Consider the following 17,825-nt stretch of genomic DNA (forward strand, 5'->3'; position numbering starts at 1 on the left):
CTAATGGATATGAAGCTGTTTTACAAAAATGTTGGTCTTCAATGTAGCTTTTGTGAGTTTCCAAATAGTCTAAATTAATATGTCGTTTCAAGCAGCCTTTTTGTGACTAAATTCAAAGAAAGTACCATTATATTTTAACAGACTTTTTTTTTGCCAAAAATATGGTGTTGCTACCAGAATATTAATGTAGAAAAAAACTATTTTATTTTATTTTCATTTCCTTGCATAAGATTGTGTTTACAGTGTCATTATCCATAAAAGCGTCCATAGAGTATTTTTTTTCCTTGTAATTAAAACAGTAGGAATTAATGACAGGCTGGAGAAGCTTGCTGTTTTTGTAATAATGAATCGGACTATTTGAATGCGTAAAAAATGTTAATACAGTGATTATTGCAGACTGAGCTAAGTCTTGTCATAAAAGATAAAAGTATTAAATTTGCATTAGATGTTTTTAAAATGAAATTGAATACTGTGAAGTCGTATAAAGGTAGTCCAACTTTGGAAAATATTATTACAATTGTAAAGAAATTTAGAAGTTAGGATTCAAATAAATTCACCCTGACAGCAAAATAAACCCACTGATTTTCATAACCCAAGGTCACCAGTTTCATTAAACCCATATATTTAGTTCCTTGGCTTGTGTGTGTTACTGCATTATACTATTCTCTCAGTGGTTGATAAAGGGGCTATAGTTTTCTGAAAGTTAGTGTTACTGGACTGAAGGGGTCCATTTGTCTGCACGCATCAATGCTCAATAAGACATGAACAGGAGTTTGCAGCCAAAAACGTACAGATATTTTTAAGGACATGGAGCCATGGCTGAAGTCACAGGTAGCTCATGACCACAGACTTGGCTCCCCAGTGGCTTTTAGGGGATGGGTTTTAGAGAGGACAGTTAATCATGGTGATGAAGGCAGTTAGGGTCTTGGTCAAGGTTGTGGTCTCTACCAATTGGTCAGTGCTGGGGTAGATAGTTGACCAGTGCATCTGGTCCTAATGTCAACCATGACTTTGCTTTGTCTGCTTTCACAAGGATAGGGTTGGTGGGGGTGTTCTGGGGTTGAAAACACTGAGGCCTAGATGTTATCTCTAGTTTGGCCAAAACTCTGTCTCTGTGTCAACAGACCAGATGCTTTGTTTCTAAGACAACTGGATTCTGACCAGAACTTCATTGTCCTGAGGGCTTAATGATTAAGCAAGGGAGAGGGAGGTGGGTGAGTCAGGGTGCTAGGTGAGGCCAGTTTGAGACGAAGGAAAACAATAAAAATAAAAGGGCAAATTAAAGAAAATAAGGTTCCTGCACATTTACATTAGAACCCTTTAGATAAATGTTCGACATTGTGACATAGGAAAAAATTTTCACTAGATAAAAAATATCTATATGAAAATTAAACCATTAAGTTCTATAGGAGAAGTGGATCATTTTAACTAAAAATATGGCATTATTAGAAGCAAAATTGTTAAAATAAATCAAAGAGTGAAAAACATCTTGTTATATGATTTAAAAATAAAAAGATACTTTCTTTTATTCAGTTTTATGGTTTTAGAATATTTATCTCTACCTGATGCTACAATGACAGTCTGATATTGTCAGGTTTCAGTACTGAGCTTAAAATAAGGAGTTTTAAATATTTAATTTGGGAGAAAATTATTTCACTTTTAAAATATTAGATGGGAAGATGTATTTTTTCACCTGTGTTTGGTGGTTGGCGATAGCAATAAAGCCTTTGAAGGAGTAACCAACTTCAAAATGCATCTGATTATCCAAAATCATTCTGAGTCTCTAGAGTTTTTCTACAGTCTTTTTTGTTCATTTGTCCTGATTTCTCTCTTTCTGTCCCTGTTTATACCCTTTCCTGGATGGACCCAAATATCCAATTACTCTGTGTCTCTGCTTCTGAGGACAATAAAGTACTCAAGGCAGTTGATGACATACAAGCTTATGATTCCTGCCTTATATTGGCCCTCCGGATTCTTGGCAATGTTCACTCTGTTCTCCTGCGAGCTTTCTTTCCCACTGTCCACGGACACCTACTTTGCCAGTGCACACAGGGTAATCTGAACGATGTCCCCTCCTTTGGGCCACTTGAAACCTCTTCTCTCTAACTCATATTTTCTTTTATTCTCAGCACGTTAGTGTCTTCTAATGTTCTAAGGAAAATAATGATGGTAGCATATGAACTCCCACACTATTTGTCTCTTCCAGCTCCCAGTCTTTCCTTCATTGCTGATTCATAGAGAGCAGTGACTATTCATTTACTTTTTAACAAAGCACAATTTTTTTTGTTGACCACTGTTTCTCAAATTCTTGCTTACCTCGAGTCCCCTGCAACCTACTGTCTTTCACAAAGGACACCATACTATGGACAGGAGTGCATCCCCCAAAATTCACATATTGAAGTCCTAACCCTCAAGTGATGGTATTTGCAGGTGAGAGGTATTTAGGTTTTGATAAGGTCATGAGGGTAGGATTATTGCTGTTGTAGGAAGAGGCACCAAAGATCTCATTTCTCTTCTCTCTGCCACATGAGAGTACAATGATAAATGGCCGTCTGCAAGCCAAAGAAACTTACCAACTTCCAGAACTGTGAAAAGTGAATTTTGATTGTTTAGGCCACCCAGTCCATGGTATTCTCTTATAGCAACCAGAGCTGCCTAATACAGATTTTGGTACTAATAATGGGATGCTGCCATAACAAATAGGTAGATATGGGGAAGTGGCTATGCAACAGGGTATTGGGTAGAGGCCGGAAGAGTTTTGAGGTGCATGCCAGGTGTTAAGGGAGATACTGGTAAGGTCTTGGATGGAAATGAGGAACATGTTATTGAGAACTGGAAGAAAGGCAGTTCTTGTTATAAAGTGACACGAAGAACTTGATTGAATTGTGTTTGTGTTCTAGGATTTTGTGAAAGGTGGGTAGAACACGTGAGCAATAAAATTAGATATTTAGTTGAGAAGATTTCAAAGTGTGGGGAACCCAAAATTTTGCCATCCCAAAATGTGCCTTTTGGGATATTGTTTTTAAGCTGGTTATTAAGGAAAAAGAACTCCGAAAGAACCTTTGGCCCTACCCCTTTTTTTTTCTAAAGGGATTCAGGTAGAAAAACCTGCTTCAGGAAGGGAATCTCAGCATATTTACCTTAGCACGTATGAATTAGCACACATGAGGCAGGCTGGGAAAATCTAACAAAACCTGTTTCCCTCTGTGCCCCATTGTTTTGGGATGACCAGCAAAAACGTGTTTACCCCACATCTGCTCCTTCAAGACTACCTGTGAATTGTCTACTTTCTCTCTGAAATCCCAGACCCCTACTGCCCATCTCCTATGTGCAGAATAACATATAAACCTCAGCTGCCCAATGCATTAAGTTTCCTATCTTATGACACCTTCCACATGTATATCTGTAATAAATCTTGCATATTTCCACCTGTTAACCTGTCTCTGTTAATTTGCTTATTAGCCAAGCTAGAAGAACTTAGAAGGTGGTTGGAAATTTACTTTTTGTGCCTCACATGAGCAAAGTACTGAAGAAAGTGCTTGGTTACTCCTGGCTGATTGTATAAAATGTAAAAGGAGAGAAATGAATTGAAAGAGGAATTATTAAGCAAAAAGGAACCAAACGTGAAGAGCTGGAAAATCCTCAGCCTATCTCTATTGCAAAACATTAGAAAGCAGGTTTTGAAGAGACCATCAAGGACTCAATGACCACTTGAGAGTTTATGGGGTTATGTGAGCAGGAACACTGCTAGTGAATCACAGGGGATGGTGACGGGACGAAATGGAAGAAGCCTGTCAGGCTCCAATACTTTCTCAGAATGATGGAGATATTTGGTTGTGAAAGTGCACTTTTCTTTAAGAAGAGGAAAAAAATGTTCCCAGAGTCAATTCGGAGATTATCAAGCCCACTGTCCCGGCTTTGATAGTTCAGACCGCCTCTGCCCAAAGCCTTAGAGTATGGGGCAAGGCCCCTGCCCTGCTCTGCTGGGAAGGTAGTAGCTCCTCCCCACTGGGTTCTGAAAGCAGAGCATCTAACCAAAGATTATTCTTGACCTTAAGATCTGATGGAATTCATCTGGCTTGAAATCTGTCACCCTTTCCTTCTTTTCCTATTTCTCCCTTTTCTAATAGGAATATCTATCCTATGACTCTCCCCAGTGGTATTTTGGTAGCAGATAACTTGTCTGGTTTCACAGATTAACATCTGGAGAGGCATTTTGCTGCAGAATGAATCATACCCCAAGTATTACTTTGGAGTTAATGCTGAAACAAATTAAGACATTTGGGGCTGTTGAGATGAGATAAATATATTTTGCATGTGTGAAGAATAAATTTTGAGAGGCCAGGGCTGAATGGTAATTTTATAGTGATCTGAGATGACAAGTACAATAATATTCTTATTCCCAAAACCTAAGGTCTCTGTTCAGCTACTCTTTTTGACCTTTCTATTGCATTTGACATTTTCACTAATTTCACCTTGAAATTCTCTTGTTCCTTCTCCACCTTCATAATACCACTCTGTCCTTGTTCTTCGATAAATCTGACCATTAGTTTTTATTGCTTTTGCTGGTTTCCTTCTCTGTTACTCATTTAATAATAATGGTTTTCCTGAATTTGACCTAGACAAAAAACCTGCGTTACCTCACTCTCTCTTATGACTTTATTATCACTAATAAGCTCCCATCTTTATTTGCCGCTGTTGACCTAAAATTAATTCTCCAAGTTACTGCCTTACTCAGAACCTAAACTATTGCTGCTGAGCTGGTATTGTGGTATTGTAGTCAATCTCCTTGGTTCTTTCTAATCTCTTTCATTCTTGCCTACTCTTCACACAACTTCTACATCTGGTCATGTCAATTTGATCATGTCATTGAAACTTTCAGTGACTCCTTTGCACATCACAGTAGGCAGTTGAATTAAGTTAGACCCTTAATTGTGGCACTCCTAGCCCTTGGCAACATGTTTTATCCTCATAGATCTTTGTGTATTTTTTCCAAACATACCATTATCTTTAAAGATTCTGCTTTTTTTACATGCTTTTTTTATCCTGTCTAGAATACACTTACTGTATTATAACCAAACATTTAAATATCTATTTTTCATTCAATATGAAGCTTAATTTCTCCCTGTTTTGCAAGACCTTCTATAATCAACACAGTAAGTGTTGCATTCCCCTTTACTGTCATTTCTGAACACTCCCTTTACTTTTTCCATTGCATCCACGTGTATCTCTCACACCAGACTATAAATAGCTTGAAAGAGGCAGTATGTTTTCTCTATATGTGAAACAATTAGCCAGCAGCATATAATAGCTATTCAACGGATGACAAGAAAGACGAGACTTTATCTTCTTCTTTGTAGAGTGAACATCATACACAATGTATATTGTACACACAATAAGGTAGAAAAGGATGAAGAGAAAGTGAATATTTGTTTTTCTCTTCCTGTTCTTTTAAGTAGCTAATCACCTAATGGAATATGCATACATGTGAACACTTGATGTCTCTTAATTTCATACACAATGAATTCCTAAAAGAGGCAAAGTAAAAATCTTAAATGTGAACAACAGAGCTACATGTTATAAGTGGGGTTCAATTATAGAAACTGTAAGAGTATTATAAAATATATAATTTGGCTTTAATCTTACTCCTCATGTGCAGTGATAAATTTACAGCTTCTTCTTCATGTATTTCAAGTTTTCTTTTAAAAATTCATATTTATCTAGTCAGCTTAATTCAGTATGTGTATAGTAGAGGTTAAAGATATATTAATTTCATCATCTATAATGACTTCTCTATTTGTCTTAATTTATTTGATTTCATGAGAACATTTTTCTTATAATGTTCATTTTTTTTACCCAATTTTCACTTGAAAGTAGCTTGTGAAAACCTATCAAGGTTAAGTGTCATTTCAGGTGATGTATGGAAATGAAAATATACAACCGCAAAGCAAAGCTGTGCTGAAACTAAACTATTGCTTAAAAGACAGAAATACCAGGATATATGGTTGTGAGTTGATAGATGATCTTTGGGATTCTGAGTACAAAAGAATGCTTCAGCGTATCTCAGATATGTGTAAGTTAGTTTGAAACTGAAATTTTGAAAAATAAGAATTGTTTATGATGCAAGGTGATGGACAAAAGGATAATAATAATGACTAGCAATGTTGAGATTTTACCATTGAGTGGACACTCCTCTAGTTTTACATTTACTAGATCATTTAATTTTCCTAACAACCTTATGAGAAAGGTAGAAAGTGCTCTTACTACCCCCATTTGATCCACAAAAATACTGGCCAACCGAGAAACTGACACAAAGAAGGGCACACGGAGAGCTGCGTGCAGCGAGCAGTTGGCTAACGCTAAAGCCTTACTCCGGAGCCGACACTCATCCCTGCACGCCACTCTCTCCCCGCGATCAGAGATGAACAAAGCTGGGCTGAAAATGACCCTTTAACACAAGGTTTCTGTGGTGCACGTTTTCACCTTTCTTCTCTGTGCGGTACTCACTGCACATTCTGGCACTTGGAGAGGAGTGTGCATGAAGAGGGCAGCTTTCAAGTTCCATTTTGGCAGTGTGCAGGAAGAACACCCTGGGTTTATCCAACCTGGGTAGGAAAATAGATAATATTTAGCGCACAACCCAATATTGTTTGGAAGTAAAAATATTCCTTAAGCAATCTGCTTGTAATATGCAAGTAAGCTCTAAAATCAGTAGGTATTTAGTACTAAGAAAGAGCAAAGGGGTGAGATGATAAAAATCATCACTAACATTACAAAATTGCCTCCAACAATATTAAACCATTTTCCTTCTCCTACTTTCTTTGCTTTTAATTGTTATGAGACTGCATGTTTATGAGTATATTGGTTATTGCTGGGAGTGCCTTCTTGGCTAACCTGGTGATCCAAAGGCAACATAAAAGTATGAATGAGTAGGTGGATTGGAGGGAGAAGGGAATCGATCAGTTGACTGTTTAGTAGCAGCCCTAAATGTGATGAAATTGGTAAATATGAGGAGGGTCAAGCAGAGTCATGTCATCTCGGAAGGAGCACGCCATTCCCAGCTCCAGGCACCTAACAATCCGTAACAGTTTGGAACAACAGAATGAAAGATGGTAAGGTTAAAGCTTTAAATGTTAGTATCAGTATAAGCTAAAACCTAACTTTCTTCTTTTGTTCCTCACCTTGCTGTTTAATCATCATAAAACTAGTTTTGAAACTAATCAGGTTAGTAGATGAGTGCTCAATTAAGAATAGATGTTTTTGAGTTGTTCTCTGCTCTTTACCTGAAACTGATAACATTGTGCAATGTTATATGGTATTTCTAAAGCTTAAGCATAGAAGATACAGCCTAAAATACAAGTTTATGTACTTTCTGATTGCTAAAGTAACTTTGAGATACCCATACACAGAAAGTTGTTTAATAATCTCAGGGGTTTGTTTTAAATAAATAAATAAATTTAGATGAATAGGGAAAATTGGACCTTGTGAAATCATTTGATACAGTGACACAATCTACTTAGGAGTGAGGGAAGGCTTTGTGAAGGAAATGACATATAAATTGTGATCTAAGACTGTTAAATTTAAGCAAGTCTGTCTGCAGGAGTGTAGCAGTATATGGCAAGGGTAGTTTTAAGTAAAAGGAACAATAAGTGCAGAGATAAGAGATTCAAGAGAATTTTCAGTTTGGCTTGGGTCACAGAGTTCCAGCTGAAGTGCTCCAAAAAAAGAGGCCAGAGTGACAGCAGACTCAAGTTGCTTAAGGACTTTCTTTGGCTACAGGACAGAAGAAGTGGTTCAGTGCCTTTGCATGCATATGCATGCATGCATGTGTGTGCATCATGCATGTGTGCACATGTGTATTGGAGGTAGTAGATTACGAAATGGCAGAAAATGCATGGGGGGCAAAGAGACTGGCATTTGCAGAGTCTCAAACTGAGAGTTTAATGGCCACAGATATCAATGAAGTGCTCTGAGGTAGACAGCCAAGAAAGTATTTATAAACATCTGTGAGGCTCTCTGGGGAGCCCCAGAAATATCTAGAAAAGGTTTCTAAAAAGGCAAGTAGCTATAGGTGCTCTGCAAGCAGGTCAGGTCTAGAAACAGTGAAATGTGTATTGTTCCTGTGACACAAACCGTATCCTGAAGCCTATGAAGACAGCAGAAAAACCAAAGATAACTCCTTACCAGTAAACTCAGAGATGGGGCATCCCCTTTTTGTAAGTATGCAATGGTAGCTGATCCTCCTGTGATGATGTTGAGCTAGAAAATGAGCCAAAGTCCAAAGCAAGAATCTTTTTCTCTTATTCCCTATGCAAGGACTATAAACAAAGCCCTAGAATTCTGTCAGAGGGACAGTGCAAAGGTTTAAACAAAGGAAATGCATCACACTAGGCCTCCCAATCAACTGTAAGGGATTGAGGTGAAAACTGAAAGGTGTAGTTCAAATCCTTTTGACGGTTTTGAAGAGGAGTATGGGACAGAGCAGGCAATTGGGAAGCAGCTGGCTGACCTCCTGTGGGAAATGTGTGGGCACCACCGTGTGAGTTTTACATGTGCTGGGTAAGCACTTGCAGTCAGACCAGGTCCAGTGGCATCCAAGTAAGACAGAGGCAGAACTGAAGTGAATGGTGTATGTGCCATGTGGACATTGGTTCAAGTCACACAAGAGCTCTTCGTGTTCTAGGAATTTCTCCTTGTTTTCCCCCTTTTAGGAAGATACTTATTTAAAAATATTCTGTGGTTATAATTAAATTCAACTGCCTGAACTCATAAGTAAGCAAACCACACTTAAGAAAAGAGTTATGGAAATTCTTTAGTTCTGTATGATAGCTGAAGTTTTGCCTTGTAGTCAGAATAATTCATAAAAATTGACATAATTATCTAACAAAGGAAAATTGAGTAAACATATTCCCACTCATAGAACCTTATGGTTTTAAACAGCCACTTGCAACTCTGTGAAAGCACAGAATATTAGGAATGATCTGTTTCTGCTTAATTATAACTAAGGTGTCAGATATTCAACTGCCTCCCTATAGAGTTTGAATGCATTTGCACAATATGCATGCTCAGAAAAAGCTCAGTTTCTATCTGTTAATCTAGAGGTTGCTGTATTAATAGGTTGCACACTTCATTGATTTTTAATTAATTTCTTAAGAGACACAGAGGGTAACTACTACAGCCCACAGATATCTTTGTTCTCATTGCAGTCCACGTATTTATCGATCCGCTGCCTACGGAGCAGAAGTAATCCATTTTAAGTATACTTCTCTGAGAGAGTGTGGGCTCTATACAATTCACTCCTCCCTCTGTAATTATATTGGCAAGAGGTCAGTGTGAGGAAAAACTGCAGTGTGTTTTTATTCTCTTGATCCAGGCCAATGAGCTTTTTACCTGCAATTTGTTTAGTAGAAAAGCAGCGGCTTCTCACATATGCCTTTTAACCTTCCTTTGTGTACCGGTTTCTTTCACTGTTATCTTCTCATTCTTTAAAAGAAGTATGAGCCGCAAGGAGGCTGACCTGCAAATTCTTGCAATGAAAATTTCCAAAAGTTTGTGTAGTACAGTAAATGAAATTTTTGGAGAAATATCTAAAGAAAATGGAGGAAACAAGAAGAAAGAGTTCTGTCATCACTGCCAACTTCAGAAATCCATAAGCAGTGTTTTTGTCCGCTCCTCCTCCTGTTCTAATGGCACCGTCTTGGGTTTGGCCGACGTGCGGCAGGGTCTGCTTTCCTCCACCCCACCGTCCATACCGTAGACTTTCACATTTGCTTCAGCTGCTCTGCAAAGAAAAAAAAAATGCTCCTGCTTGGACAGCCTTACCAGATTTTGGTTTTATCATTCATGTACTCCAATTACAAACATGTAATTAAATGACAAGCAATCTAAAAATTGTCAAAAATACATAAATCAATTTGCAAACAGTTGGTTTGTAAAGTGCCTCCAGAGGTCCCCTCATAGGGGAATCAGCAAAGCTGAAGAGGTCTGGTTATGAGCCTTAAATGTTTACTATGTGCAAGAGTTTTCATTTCATTGAATTCTCAGAGCACCCCTCTTCTGTATAAGAATCATTTAGTTATATAAGCTGCCTTTTGTTAGCTAGCGTCATATATGATTTCAGTCTATTGACTATAATGGTAAAATCATTGCCTCTGGAGTCAAGCCGCCTTCAGTCAAATCATGTTTTTTCTAAGCTTCGTCCTGTACTAGTGATGACCCTTGGGCAAGTATTTCACTTCTCTGGTCCTCAGTTTCCTCATCTCAAAATGGGAATGATAGTAGTACGGATCTCCTCGGTTTCTTCTGATTTCCCATACACAAAGCACTTAAAACAGTGCCTGGCACAAAGTGCTTAAATAAATGTTAACTTTATATGAATAGATATACATCATAACATACACAATTATATTTTGTCTTTCCCACATGATTTCAATGTTCTTAAATAATAAGACACATCTCGATGTTGTATCTCCCTTAGTGACTTTGCTATTTATTGTGTGTCTGGGTTCTCCTGTGCTAAAATTAGTACTGAATAATACATTGTGTATATTTTAAGAAAATTTACAGCATTGCACAAATAGCGTTATTGCTCAATTCAGTTTGTGCAGAGGTAACCTTGGTACCCATCAACAAGGAAGGAGACAATAAATTAAAAGTGCATACCTGTATCATGCATGTGTATATGTCTGAGGTTGTAGGTATAATTTAATGTAACAATGAAAAACAATAACCTAGATTACATGTAACAACATGTATGAATCTAAAGAAAGTGAAATGAGCAAAACATGATCCTTTAAAACATAATACTATTTATGTATTAGAAAGAACAAAACACTTAAAAATATAGATAAAATAGTGTATGGATGATGGTTTGGAAGGATATGCATTAAAAACACTGTCATGGATATTTACAATGGGTAGAAGAATGGGGTTTGGGTGGAGAATGGAAGGGAACAATGAAAATAACACACATGAATTATAGAGTATGGTTAACTCAGAATTCTGTGTACCTGAGACTCTAAAGGAAAACAAAGAAGAAAGTCACACACATTGCCTTATGTTGGCTCCCAAACAGCCTCTGAGACTGATTTGCATGCAGAAATGTCATTTGGCAAGTGTTCTTAGGAGCAACATCTATAAGGCAGTGCAAAGCAGTATTAGGTAGACGGAAAATTTTGGCTATCATGAAATTGCAATTGAGGTCTCACTCCATCCTATGGGGTACCCTGGAACTAGAATAGTTTGTCGTAACTGTCCAAGGGGGTATGACCTTTGTAACCCTGCATCACTAATGACTGCCGGGAGCTGCGAGTGTCTGTGCTTTGGTACTGAAGAGGTTCCTGGGTGGCACACCGCAGCATCTACCATGTGCATGTTGTGCACACACACATGAACACACTCAAACATATCACGGTGGCTCTCTGAAAAACATGCTTCAGATAGCAACAAATAATATTTCCATTGCAAATCATTCAAATGCCAGAAATTTGGCCATCTTCAATATTTCAAAATCCCCTAAAGAACTGCCACCTGACCAAGTCTCTTCAAGATCATAGGTGCAATGGGAAGATACGAGAACTAACCATTTAACACCAAGCCAGCCTAGGACAGTCCTGGGAATCTGCTTTCTTCCTCTGAGACAAATAATAGGAAAAACATTCAGGGAAAAAGAGAATGAGAAACAAAAGTTACCTCACCTAACATTGCTGAATAACCAGCAGGTGTTTTAGTTGGCTGCCTATTCTTTTTTCTTACAGTGGTCAAATAGTATTTTTAATAAGAGGGATGAAACTGGAGTTATTGGTGTGTTTAGCAATATTTAGAATATTGAGTGCTCTAGGTGTTTAACAAACATTATGGCATCGACTGCTTAAGGCAATCTTCAGGGTAGATACTCTTATCCCCACTTAATGGATGAGGAAAGTGAAACAAATAAGTTGACCAAGGTCAGACAGCTAGTGAGTAGCCAAGGTTTATTTCTAGTCTGTCACTTTAAACGCTGGGTGCACTGAACTGACTTCTACTAAAACATATTCATGACTCTCACTAAACATTTAAAGGGAAGCATCTAGTCTACCTCATTCTTTACTGTTCTCTGTGTCTATTATTGGACCACAATTTAATATTTTAGATAGATATATTTTACAGTTCCTTCCATCATGGAATAAAAATTTAAAGCTAGAGGACACCTCAGAGATCATTTAAGCCAATCTGTCACTTTTATAGGAGAGGTAAAATGAGTACCTGTGGTCATAAACCTACTGAGCGACGTGTCTGGGACTTCTTTCTTGCAGCTCTCAGTTCTGGTTTTCTCCCCTTCTCGGAACCAGCTTATGCTGATTGAAAGACTTCTTGGTTGATTCAATTACGGGCCCCCCTCAGTTACCATTCATTCACTATTTGGATAAAGCCAGTTAACTCATTAAGAGATATCCCTTTCTTTCCTTGAACATGCTCACATCATTAGCGGTAATAAGAGAACCCTAGCAGAGAGCATTGTCGTTGGATACTTTTCTTAGGGATAGAATTGCTTTTAGAAGGGAAAGTAGAAAAGAGCAGTGATTTCCATTTGAAGAGAGCTTTTCTGAAGCTTCCTGTTATTAAGAAAGCTTCAGGTTATTAGAATGAAAACAGAAAGAAAATGCACTCTTGCTAACTCCAGAGATTAATGCCTGTGAGAGTTGACTGCAGCTTGAAATTTTTAGCTCCACACGTTTGATGAAACTGTCACATGGCCTATATATGGGAAGCAAATATTTATTATCAGAAATAGTCTGGTCTCTTTTGACTTCCGCTAGCTTCCTGCAGCTGGGCAGAAATACATTTTCAGATTGAATTAAAACAATAATAATGCAGTTTTGCTAGACAGCTCTGACTCAAATATCATAAAATGGAAAAGAAAGTCATTGCTAGGTGTTCTATAATATCGATATTTTAAAATTGAGTCAGTGATTTTTTAATAGAGCAGTTAATATGAGTCAATTCTTACCAGAGATTAAAACTTTAAATTCAATTATAATAAAGCCATTCTTGGATTTTGTGTTAAAGTGCATTTCTGAAAGTCAAGAGTGAAATTTGACTTTCCCTAGCTGGTTTGTGTTTACTGATGCACATTTTAGGAGGTATGAGCAAAACAACACAAGTATGCTGTCTTTGAAAACTGAGTATAGCATACAGAACAAGTGTGAAAAATAGTAAAATTCTGAATGGTCTGGGTAATAGTAGATTTGTGTAAAATCAGACTTGCAGCACCTAGATGAAGAAATAGACAATGTGTCCCTAAAACACATGTACGCAAAACTACCCTTGGTGCTGAATAATAAAAGGCAGATACTTTGGTACAACAGATCTACTATTTTACTTACCTTTGAGAAACATTCTCTACCATTGAAAAGTTTTTGACCTATCTTGTTCATGAACTTTATTTTCAGTAAATGCCTGAATTTGTGATGTATTTATAGAGGACATCACCTCTTTTAATAGAGCCCTTAAATTTTTCTTCCCCTTAGATGAGGACTGCGTCCTCAGGTGAATCATTATTAAAGTAATACTTTGAATGGTTAGGATTCTAAAATTTCAATCTATGTGTTAATAATAATGAGTATGTTATCAGTATATGTATCACCATTTGCAAACATTTATTGAATACCTACTGTGATACATTGAGGTTTACAGATTTGCTGAAAGAGAGTGGAGGGAATTTCAGGGGAATTTCAGGGGAGAATGGGAAGGGTTTGCAGGAACAAATATTAAAGGACACATGGACAAAAACTAGTGGGGGTGGAAATGGGAGGGAGGTGGGGAGGGATGGGTGGGAGGGCTGGGATGGGAGTCAAGGACAGAAAATTGTACTTGAATGATGGTTAAAATAAAATTAAAAAAATAGTACAGAAAAAATAATAAAGTTGGGAAAAGATGAAACAAACAATCCAAGTTAATAAGGGTAAGTGATTCATGTATGCATTAGGATTATTTACATCTATGTATAGAACAATAATAAAAACATGCTTGTTCCATAGTTACTACATGCCAGTTACTATTGAAGTGCTTTACTATATTAATCTATTTAATCTTCACAACAACCTGTGAGATAGGTACTAGTAGGTTGTTTCAGAGAGAAGGAAGGTGAGTGATGGAGATTTTAATTAACTTGCCAGAGCCACACAGCTGGAACATGGCAGAGCTGACATTTGATTCAGGCAATGGTTTCCCGAGTCAGCACTCAAACCCACTATCCTGCACACTCTGAGGCCAAACCAAGAACTGAGTTTCCAGTGTGCACAGTTCAAATTCTTGCTACATTATAAACAGTTATATAACTTAGCTGTATTTTAAGTACAAATACAAACAACTCAATCTCCTGAATTATGCCCTAAAACTCACAGAAACATCTAATAATATTTTTTCTGCAAAAGTACTACACTATTCTAAAACTATCTGACTCCACTGTGCACATTGATTGCTATAGGCCCACATGACCCTGTGACCCATCAAGAGAGGAGGTAGGCTTAAGTGTGCAAACTGATGTTTCCACGGCAAGGGGTCAAACCCACATTCTACCGCTCATTAGATACATGACTTGGAGCACATACATGGACCTCACTTAGCCTCCTATTTCTCATATGTAAAATGGGATTAAATCAGTATGCACCTCAAAAAATTGTTAACCTACCAACAGAACTGTTTGGTTCAATGTCTACCATGTTCTAAGTACTTGGTCAGTGTTAGCTGTGGTTGTCAGAATCACTATTCCCATAATGCACTCCACTGGAGCTGGCATGGTAAGGAAATGGGAGTTGTTACAGGGCAGGGTAAAAGGTTTCTTTTCAATCAGTGTAGCCTCCTTCTATCATAATGAACGATTCTTCTTTAATCATCTTATAACTTTAAGGGGCATCTGTTGGTTTTTGTCTATTTCTAATAACTATTTGTGTCTTTGGTTGTATCACACTCTGATTTAAGGAGTGACTTCATTTAGAAAGGATCTAGCAGAGAACGTGGTTCTAATGAGAACTTCCAGTATGAAATCCTATCTTAATGACTACAATGTGGAGAAACCTGTTGTTAGAATCCATAGACAACTTAGCACTCTAATTCAGGATGTGAAAGTAGAACAAAAGTTGCATTCATAATCAAGGATTTGAAAGTGGCATCTGTAAAATGATGTTTCATAGTTACAAAGCAAGCATACAAATATATTTTGATGGTTTGGTAATGACATAGATGCTATTGTTTCTATTTCTTTTAACAATGATCAGGTGGGTGGGGAAAATCATATAGAGAGATTATCTGTGTGTTTTTTTATTTGATTCTTCATTATTTTGAAGAAAATACTTTTCCTGGACAAATATTACTGAGGTTCAGGATACTCTGGCACCTGCTGAGGCTTTGTGTACAGAGCATCAAAAGTCTTTTAGGGTCTCTGAAGTTTTGTTTGTAATGTAGAATGTGTCATTAGAGTTTTGGTGAATGTTAGTTCCCTACTGGTATAGTATATATCATTATTCCTGCCCATGTTTAAGAAATATATACATGATATTTCCATTAGGCTGTTTAGTTAAAGTCATTATCTACCTACATTACAAAATACAAAGTAACAGAATTATTTTATATTTTTATTATTCAGTCAATTACCAAGGATAATTATTTTATTTTATAAATGTACCTTGAAATTGTGTGCTTCCTAATATTCCTCCTGGCCGAGTTTAGTTGAAGATTTAGACACCCATGGATGCAGGAGTGGGATGGGTATCATAAAGGATGCTAGTAGGATGGTGGGATCCTGACATTGAAGACCAGATGCTCTCAATGGCATACATGGAACAGCTAAAGAGGATGTTTGGAACTTGCCTCATGTGGGACTATATACATATATTTGCATATATGTATATGCAAAATGGATGTAGCTCATTGACTGCTAATAGGCAACTCTTATTTTACATTCTCATCTCTTTTTTTTTTTTCTGGACTGTGGCAGTGGTTCCTGACTTCAGCTAGATTTGTGTCCAATAGATCGCCTATATGGCACCAAGACACCAAAAATAATTCTCTCGCTTTCTTTTAAAACAATCTCCGCATCACCACATTGAATGATGCAGAAAAGGCAAGGCCCAGTTCTCTACCATGACATGGAAGGGATCGTTCCTAGACCTATCCTCCTGTTAATTTCTTAGTTTGACCACTCACTGCTCCCTTTCCCTTATACATTATTCTTCAGAAATACAGAATTGCATGATTTTGTTCTAGTATGTCATGTTTTGATGACCCTGTACTTGTTCTCTCTATCTGAAGTTTTTCCCTCATCCTGTCCAATTGGGGGGTATTATTTGAACCTTACTTAGGACTCAGTATCTCTCTGAAGTCTCCCTCTCATTCAGGATTGCTAAGCTGTACTACAAACAGTCCTCAAGATACAGCTCTGCTTAAATGCTTTATATGCATCAGGCTGATTGACTTCAGTTTGTATTCCCAATCTGTAAACTTTATTAATTTAACTCTGCCCCCCTTTAATGCATGGATTTGGACATTTTTTCTCTCTCTCTGGCGTCTAGCACCATGCTATGCACACAGTATTTGTGTTCTGTGATTGTGTGTGGATCTGAATATTAACTTGTCAACATGCTTTCCGTACTCTGATATGGAGGTGGTAAGAAAGACAATAATGAATGTTATTGTGACATTTTTTGGAATGACAAAATTAGTGATGATACTTTATCACTTAGGCAATATGTTTGGGGTTTTTTTTTTTCTGATCCTTCAAGTTACCTAAGGGCTATATGTTTTCAGATTCACTTTATTCTAACCATTTCCAATTTAATATAATCAAATAGAAAGCACCATTCAGGAAAGAGGGCAAAGCCCCCATAAATCCCAGTCGTGGGTTGAGTTCAGAAAACACTAATACATGTGGTGTCATCCAGCTGCTGACTGATTGGACTCTATCAGGCACCATCTCCGCTCGTTGTGCTTAATGGACATTTATATAGAGTTTGGCTCCGGATGCTGTTTGAAGCAATCTTCTCTTTACACTACACTGGGCATACAGTTCATAATTTTTTGACCTGTGTGATTTATGTGTCTGTTTTCCACAGCTTTTGTTTTGATATCAGAAACCATTAATCCTTCAAAGTCCTACAGTTGAAATGTTAACTGCCAACAGCATTGATTTGCAATTGGCATGAGAGTATACTTTAACCATTTATAATAATTCCTATTTGCTGTTGAAGGACAACTTTGTTTTTACCGCTGAAATACTCAAATAAAGAATCTCCCCCCAACTCTTCAACAAAAATATGTTTATTTAAACAAAATATATTCACTCCAGGCCTCTGCATTCATGTCCTTTGTTTGATATCGGCCTTTTAGTTAAGGCTAGTGTTTAAGGACTCTTAGTTTCCTGACTGCTGAGGCAATAATTCATAATTATGGCTTCCGTGACATTTTGAAAATCTGTGTATATACTAATGTGTTATCTATAATACACACAGATAACATACATAGAGCATATACATACATACATACATATACTCATACACATGCATACATGTGTATATGTGTATATTACACAGAGATCCATTTACATCTCTTGTTGACAATCAGCAATACATTCGTTTTTAATTATCCTATATGTTTTATGAAGACAACATATTAAAAGCTAGTTTGAGGATCATTAAAAACTATGTAGTTTTACTTGTATGTTCTTACAATGTCTACTAATGTCATTGAAGCATTTTTTTTTAAGTTATAGACTTTTAATAACTCTAAGGTATACTTCACTTTTGCATAACTAATAAAAATAATATAATTCTTCAGCCTTGATAGAATCT

The 17,825-nt window shown here is 37.2% G+C and overlaps 1 protein-coding gene across 7 annotated transcripts in view; it reads left to right on the forward strand.

Annotated features, from left to right (window-relative positions):
- Positions 1-17,825, forward strand: part of ERBB4 (erb-b2 receptor tyrosine kinase 4) — a 970,339-nt gene that overhangs the window by 898,624 nt on the left and 53,890 nt on the right. The gene's annotated exons all lie outside the window — the stretch shown is intronic.

The sequence above is a fragment of the Phyllostomus discolor genome, chromosome 4, assembly GCF_004126475.2.
Source record: "Phyllostomus discolor isolate MPI-MPIP mPhyDis1 chromosome 4, mPhyDis1.pri.v3, whole genome shotgun sequence".
NCBI classification, from domain to species: domain Eukaryota; kingdom Metazoa; phylum Chordata; class Mammalia; order Chiroptera; family Phyllostomidae; genus Phyllostomus; species Phyllostomus discolor.